This window comes from Cricetulus griseus, chromosome 2 (assembly GCF_003668045.3).
Source record: "Cricetulus griseus strain 17A/GY chromosome 2, alternate assembly CriGri-PICRH-1.0, whole genome shotgun sequence".
NCBI classification, from domain to species: domain Eukaryota; kingdom Metazoa; phylum Chordata; class Mammalia; order Rodentia; family Cricetidae; genus Cricetulus; species Cricetulus griseus.
In genome coordinates this window covers 281184780-281193055 of record NC_048595.1, presented here as the reverse complement: position 1 = coordinate 281193055, position 8276 = coordinate 281184780, and positions in this window count along the sequence as shown.

The following is an 8276-nucleotide window of genomic DNA, read 5'->3' as shown; positions in this document are numbered from 1 at the left end:
TGAGCTATCATATGAGACCATGTTTCAGAAACAAAGCAAATCTGATTCTCAGGCTCAACAAGCTCTTGCTTACCAAACCAGCAACCCTTCAACTTCACACCGTGAACAAGCTGTGAATCTCCATATAACGGAAAAGAACAGAATTCAAGCTTGTCTTCCTGGGACAGACAGTGAATGCTTGCAACAAATTAATGGAGCTTCCTTGAAAAGCTGAAGTGTTTGTTTGTTGCAGTAACTATCTTTTGAGATGTTGCCTTTCCCTTCAGCACAGAATATCTCCAGAAAAAAAAAAAAAAAAACGAAGTTTGAAGCAAACATGTAAGAGGACAGGCAAGAAGGGTCTGTTTCCAGCATCAAGACCAGTGGCTTGCATTCACCAAACCTCTCTGAGATCTTAATAAATTGCCTGCATGTGCATAAAGATGAGAATGGTATCTAGGGAGCGTAGCTAATAGGGACCATTAGCACACCTGATCTGGTAATAAAATATATGAATCATGTTTATGTATGAACTCTAAGCTACCTCCCTCACCTCCAGACATCTCCCAGGCTATAGCTAGTTAGCTGGCCCTTATTGGCATGAAGTAATAATTCAGAAAACCTTGAATAAATACATTAGTTTTCTGGGAACAGCATCAGCAGCGTCAGCAGACTACGCCTAGGTTTCGCAGAGCGCACATCTCCATCTGGCCCGGGTGTCTCATGTGCTGCTCATGCACCTGCTGCTCTATCAGTAACACAGTGTGTGTTCATTAGATCGGGCTAAGCACTGCAGCAGATGCCCAAAATACATAACAGGTCCACTACGGTGGTCCTCCATTCCATGCTCACCTATTAATTCCAGAGAGATGAACAGCCCTCCTCCATTTAAAAAGCTATTCCTGGAAGCTCTGTATTTTCAAGTTGAAGATCATGTCACTTCAAGGTCATAGCAGGTGCTGAAATCAAACCACCAGGGGAGGCTGAAAGACATCATGGGGTAGGTTTCCATGGGTCAGGGAGGAGACAACATGCATTCATTCTGCTCAATGCTGTTGGGTCATTCCTAACCGCAGAAGGACCTGGGGCGCAGGTTCAGCTGTGTGTCCAGGGAGGAAGAGGATAAACGAGCTCAGATTTTGGATTGAATGCTTAGGCGTCTCTACCCTATGAAGAGTTAGGAGATTGAACCCTGAGTTTTATTCCCCACTCTCAATAAAGAGGCAACAATATAGGTTGTAAGACACATTTACATGTTTTGATGACTATCTCCAAGTTCTATTTTGGGGGCTTTCCTTGGCATATACAATGACAGCTATGAAAAGAAAAACAAAGCATATACAATGACAGCTATGAAAAGAAAAACAAAGCACACACACACACACACACACACACACACACACACACACACACACACACAAGCACCTCAACTGCTGCAGTGATCTCTTCTGGGCCTGGCAGCCAGGTAGACCTAGATTTGAATCTGGGTTCTATCACTGTCAGCTGGTTGATCTGAGGAAAATGTTAATTTTTTCCAGTCAGTCTCCTTATACGAAACCTGGTAGAAGAAGGGTTCAATGAGATCATGAATATGACTGTATCGTGGGGCCCAGCACATTTCACTGTGATTCCCAGGGGTAAGCAATGGCACCTCTCTCTGTTTTAGTCAGGGTTTCTATTGCTGAGCCAAAACACCAGACCAAACACAAGTTGGAGTAGAAAGGGTTGATTCGGCTTACACTTCATGTTTCTGTTCCTCACTGAAGGAAGTCAGGGCAAGAACTCACACAGGGCAGGACCTGGAGGCAGGAGCTGATGCAGAAGCCACGAAGGGGTGCTGCTTACTAGCTTGCTCCCCATGGCTTGCTCAGCCTGCTTTCTTATAGAACCCAGGACCACCAGCCCAGGAATGGCATCACCCACCATGGGTGATGATTGATCACTAATTGAGAAAATGCCTTAACAGTTGGATCTCATGGAGGCATTTCCTCAGCTGAGGCTCCTTCCTCTGATGATTCTAGCTTGTGTCAAGTTGACACACAAACCAGCCACCTTTAGTACACCATCTAAAATAAAATAGCTGATTCTTGAAACCATCTTTCACGTTAAGAGGATGAGTTGTTGGGGGTGGGGGACAGCTGGAGTTGATGGCTCAGCAATTTAAGAATACCAGGGGCTTTTGCAGAGAACCCAGTACCTACACGACAGCTTACAGCAATCTTTAACTCCAAGCATCTGATGCCCTCTTCTGGCCTCACTGGGGTGCTGCACAAACATGGTACATATACATACATTCATACATACATACATACATACATACATACATACATACATACATACATACACATGCAAATACTCATAAAATAAAAATAAATAAATCTTTGCCTTAAAATAAGGCAAAATAACTATGAGTTGGAAGGACTTAGGAATTCAGGGCCTGCTGCTGAGCTTCCCTCCCCCTCCCCCACCAGGGCAGGTTTTTTAGGTGCCTGACAGTTGCATCCATGGTGGACGTGGGGATGTCCACAGCAAGACATAGGTAGACTAATAGGCTTAAATGAAAGATATGAAGCTCTACTAAAAGGAAACATGGGAACATCAGGACATTTATCCAGGCAATAATGTTTTGAATATCACCCACCCCCACCCCGCCAAAAACAAAACAAAACAAAACACAGACAACAAAAGCAAAAATAGACAATTGTATTCGTTGAACTAAAAATCTGCATTGCAAAGGAAATAATCATGAGCTATACATGTACTAAGGGGTTGTTGATGAAAAGGATACAGGGAACTCAATGTTGCAGCACACAGCTCAGTAAAACAGAGGCAAAGTACTAACTAGGCATTCTGCAGAAGACATACAAATGGCGCAGCCCTACTAACCATCAGAAAAATGCAAATCAAAACCTGGAATGCAAACCATACCTGTTAGAATGGTTATCTAGGAAAAGGAAGTAGGCATGGTGCCAGTCACCTGTAATCCCAGGATTTCGACAAATGGAGGCCAGCCATTTTGAAAAAGATATGAGATCTTTTCACAGAAAACAAAAGGACAAAAGATACATTTCTGGCAAGGATGTAGAATAAAGGGGAATCACATCTCATTGTTGGTGAGAATGTAAATTAGAGCAGCCATTATGAAAAACACAATGAAGGTTCCTTAAGAAAATGCGAATTGGAACCTACCATACCAGCCAGCAAGATTACTCCTGGGTATGCATCTAAAAGAAAAGAAACCTCATGTTAATGCTGAGGCCAGAGCTTAAGGATGAAGCACTTGCCTGGTGTGTGTGATGCCCTGGGTACAATCCCCAGTGCCACAAAAAGGCATAAATGAATATCAACACATCAAAGATCTGCACTCCTGTGAAAACTGTAGCATTATTCACAATAGTCAAAATAAGGAATTAATCTAATTATTTACCAATACTTCAATGGATGAGGAAAATACACACACACACACACACACACACACACACACACACACACACTATTTAGTCTTCAGAAGAAAGGAAATTGTATCATTTGTAACAATAGGTGAAAATATAGGACATTATATTATGTAAAATAAACTGCGTACAAAGAGACAAACATTGCCTGATTTCACTCATGCATGAAAGCTTAAAAAATCAAACTCACAGAAGCAGAGTGGAATAGTTATCAAGGCCTGAGGAGAGGACAAGTTTGAAGAGATGCTGGTGAAAGGACCTGGCATTTCAATACGGCAGAGGAATATGCTTAAGCCACCTATGTGACTACAGTAAAAATATTACATATTTGAAAACTGCTGAGTAGGTGTGTAACTCTTATCACAAGAAGATAGATATGTCAGATAACACATAGGAAAATTATCCTGATGCAACACTTTCACATGAATACATACTTCAAAGCATCACATTCCATGTTCCATATATATGTAATTGTGTGTGTGTGTGTGTGTGTGTGTGTGTGTGTGTGTGTGTGTGTGTGTGTATAAGCATTTAAATTTAGTTTAATTGCTATGAGGACCACATGTGAATGGGAACTCCCATTATAATTTACTTGGAGAAATATTACATTTGTTTTTTGTTTGATCATCAAAGCACTTGACTGAGGTCTTTTATGGCAGCCATATATTTAGACTGTATTTGTTTGAAAGGAAACAGTAACCATGAGTAGACATCTCTTTGGGGTTATTCAGAGGTTATCCTGGGACAGGGTCACAGGGAATCACAGCTTCACAACCAACACTGTTTGCCTTGTGGTCCTAGTTGGCTCTGACATGGCCACCCAACACATAACACTTTCTTAAAGTAGAGCTGTTACTTCCATGTTGGGTGAGGCAACAATAACTACCCACTCACCCAGCACTGATGGGGTTAAGCGTTTCTCACTTTTGCCCAGTGGCTCTAGCACTGGCTGGCTGGTTCCATAATTTCCCTGATGATCACAGTTCTTCTTGGGACCCCAGAGCTATGGGGCATCTTATTACTTTTCCAATTGCCAACACAATGCCAGGCCAAAAGCAACTTAAGGGAGGAAGGGTCTGTGTTGGCTCACTGTTCTAGGGCAGTGTTCATCATTGTGAGGAAGTCATGGTATCAGGAGATGAGGCACCATATCAAATCCACAGCTAGGGAGGCAGGGAGAGAGATGATATGGGAAGAGAGAAGAGAGGGAGAGAGAGGCAGGAGAGAAAGGGCGTGAGAGAGAAACAGGAGAGAGAGAGAGAGAGAGAGAGAGAGAGAGAGAGAGAGAGAGAGAGAGAGAGAGAATTACAGATGCTTAGTCCACATTCTCCTTCATGTTTATATGAAGGACACCCAGCCCGTAGAGTGGCACAGCATATACCTTAAGGGAGAGTCTTGCCATTTCAATGAAGCCAGTCTAGAAAATCCCTCACAGGCATGCCCAGAGGCTTGTCTCTTAAGTGATGGGAGATCCTGTCACGTTGACAATTGGTGTCAGTCATCACAACACTAACATGTTAAGGTGCTTTAAAGCTCCCAAATTCTGAACCATCTCCTTGGTGAGGCAGGCAGCCTTGATTTGCTGAGCTCTGCCAGGACAGCTGATGTCATAGGGCGAGGGTGCACCGTTGTACCAAGTAGCTCCTGTTGGGAAATGATCAGCAATGTCAAGATAGCAGTCACATGTTCTTGAGGCTGGCCCTGAGCTCCTCCATCCTACTTCTCCAGCATGCAGCTGCCCTTTGCCTCTGAGGACTTCCTGAACAACACAGCCTTTGAGTTGCTCAGAAGTGTTTGACCTGGCTCCACCCCAAAACTATGGTTACTAAGGTATGGCTGTGTCACTTTTCATTCCAGGCATGCAGCCTCTAAGGGGAGAATCATGACTCTGACCTTCTCAAAGCTTATCCTGGCACCTTGCCCTACCAGCCTGGTGGCTCTCTGTTTCCCAGCAATGTAATCCCCCTTCATTCTGGAAGGAGTGAAAATATTCTAAAAAGAAACAGTGTACCCTTCCTTTGGCTATCAGACTATTGAAATTTCTCTGGGACTCTTACACAAGGAGAAGGAAAGGGCTGAAGCCTGGTGCTAGACCGAGGAGGAAAGAGATTTCACAGTTCTGACTTGTAAGAGCATCCAGCAGGAGACACTGGGGCCCACACAACAAATCAGTGATGGACTGGACCACACCTTGACTGAACCTATTTAATTATGCATGCCTCTGGCCCTGGTTAGTTTAAACCTAACCTCATCAGGTCTCTAATGATGGATTTGGGGCATGGGTGGGTGTCATTGGATCAGTATAGCCAATGTGGCTATACTGAAGAAACCTCCCTTCTCTGCTTTTCACTTAATTTATCTCTTTAACAGGCCAGTTGTGGTGCCTGGAGAGATGGCTCAGTGGTTGAGAGTGCTTGCTACCCAACCACAAGGACCTGAGGTTGGATCCTAGTGCCCAAATCAGACAGCTCACAACTTCCTGAAATTCCTTCTTCTGGCCTCTGCAGACACCTGCACACATGCATGTGTACACACAGACACACAAACACATGCACATAAATAAAATAAATTGGTTTATTGAAGCTAGGTAGCTAAATCTAGCTTATGAAGGCTGTCAGGGCCCAGGCTCCGATCCTACCAATTCTGGTACAAAGACTGCGGCTCCTGAGTCCACAGCAGAGTCCAGCAAGCCATCAACACATCAGTGCCACTCTTCACTTCTTTATTTCTAACAGGAACTATTAGGAATCATGTTCCAGGTCTTCAGGTTTTAGGATAATCTATATTTTATATGAAATGCCCTAATTCTAAAGTGTTGGCAGTTAAATAAAAAAAATTAAAGAGAACTATAAGAAAAGTAAAGATATCTGTGGTGAGCAGCAGTTTTCAACTTTGCCTTACGTGAGGGATCTTGCTAAGATTTGAGTGTGATTTGGGTGTGCCTCAAGTCTTCGAGGGTTGAGATTTAACCCCTGTTGTGAAATGTTGAAAGGCTAGCAATGTAGTCTAACTAGGATGTTCATAGGGAGGGACTTTGGGGGTGGCTACATTAGATAAGGTCATCCCTGGTGGATGAATATGAGTAAAACAGGGAGGTTTGGGGATGTAGCTCAGTTGGAACGTACTGCTTGCCTGGCAGGCATGTAGCCCTGGGTTTGATTCCAGCACTCATAAACCAGGCATACTTGAACATGTCTATATAGGCAGTGCTCAGAAGTTCAAGGTCACCCTAGATTACATAGAGTGTTTGGGGCTAGCCTAAGCCACGTGAGATCTTATCTGAGAGAAGGAAAGGAAGAAAAGAAGGAAGGAAGGAAGGAAGGTAGGAAGGAAGGAAGGAAGGAAGGGGAGGAAAGGGAGGAGAAAGAGAGAGATCAGAGGACACACATGTGTGCATTCCTTGTCTCCTGTCATGTGAATATCCTATAGCTTGAGACTTTGTGGACAAGAAGATCACCAGAGGATACCGCCTCTTGCCCTTTAACCATAACTGTGACACAAAACAACTTTCTTTCCTTTGTTAGGTGCCTAGCCTCAGCATTTCATTACAATAGCAGAAGGTGTTCTAATACAGACTCCTCCACAGTCTCTAAGAGTCATTCCTGCCAGCCAACTTGTGAAGACATTCCACTTTACAGAAGAAAGATTTCCCTTTGCCTTCGATGGGACCCATCTGGCACTGCCCCACTCCCCCTGCCCCCCCCCAGATAGACTAACAGGAGAGAAACACACAGTTTGATTTACATGGACATGAGAGACCACAAGAAAGCACAGATTGACCTTAAAAATATGAGCACGCCTAAGTGTGTCTGTACCAATCTCAGACTATTACATTTCTACATATGTGTCCATTGAACCCCCAGTAGCAATAGCGGGGAACACCTCACATGTGTGAGGCATCCTGTTCGTGTCTGTAGTCCCAGCACTTGGAAGGCTGAAGCAGGAGGATCACTGCAAGTTTAAGACCAGTCTGGGCTACACGGAGTTCCAAGCCAGTTCCAAGTGAGACCCTATTTCAAAAGAAAACAAACAAACAAACAAACAAACAAACAAACAAAAGATATATGAGAATACTGAAGAAGGTAAGAGTTGTTTTAACAATGTCTGTTTATATGGATGTCACTTACTTAACACCTATCTGTTTAAACATTCCCTTCCAGATAGACACTCCCAAGGAGGAGAGAGTGGTTTTCGGTTTGATGAGCTGACTGAGTGAGCCTCCCTTCTTGCTCTGTCTCTCCAGAGCTAGAATCCCCAAGCAGATTGTCACCCTGGAAGCCCCAGTGGTTGGCTGCCCAACAAAGTCTACAGGATCCGCCACCTGTGAACCCCCACCCCAAGAGGAGCAAACACTTGTAGAATTTGCTCATAGCTCTCATTGTGAGTTTCTGTTTGGTGAATTCCACGTTCCCAGGAAGTGCCCTCAGCATTTCCTAACACAATAGTTCTTGTTGGGCAGTGGGCGGGGGTTTGGGTTCGGGGCAACTTTGTAAAGCCCAAGATTGACACCATGAATAGGAACAGACAGTCGGACACCATTCCTTCTCATAACCACAGGTTACCTGGAGCCTGTCCAAGGGGACCAGCCTGGGAAGCCATTGGGGAGAAGGCAGAGATGAGGCAAGCAGTCGAGCCTGCTCCCAGTCCCATGGTGGCATGCTTTCACAAGACCTGGGGACTTGAAGTCAGGACAAAGAAGTCCAGGCCCAAAGACCAGACATTGACTCTAGTCCTCGGAGAACTGAAGCTCCCAAAACAACTCAAAAAGAACAAGATCCCTCCTCTTGTCTTTTAGACCACAGGCTCAGATTGGTGATCACCTTCAGGGTTACTGTCAACAGTCAC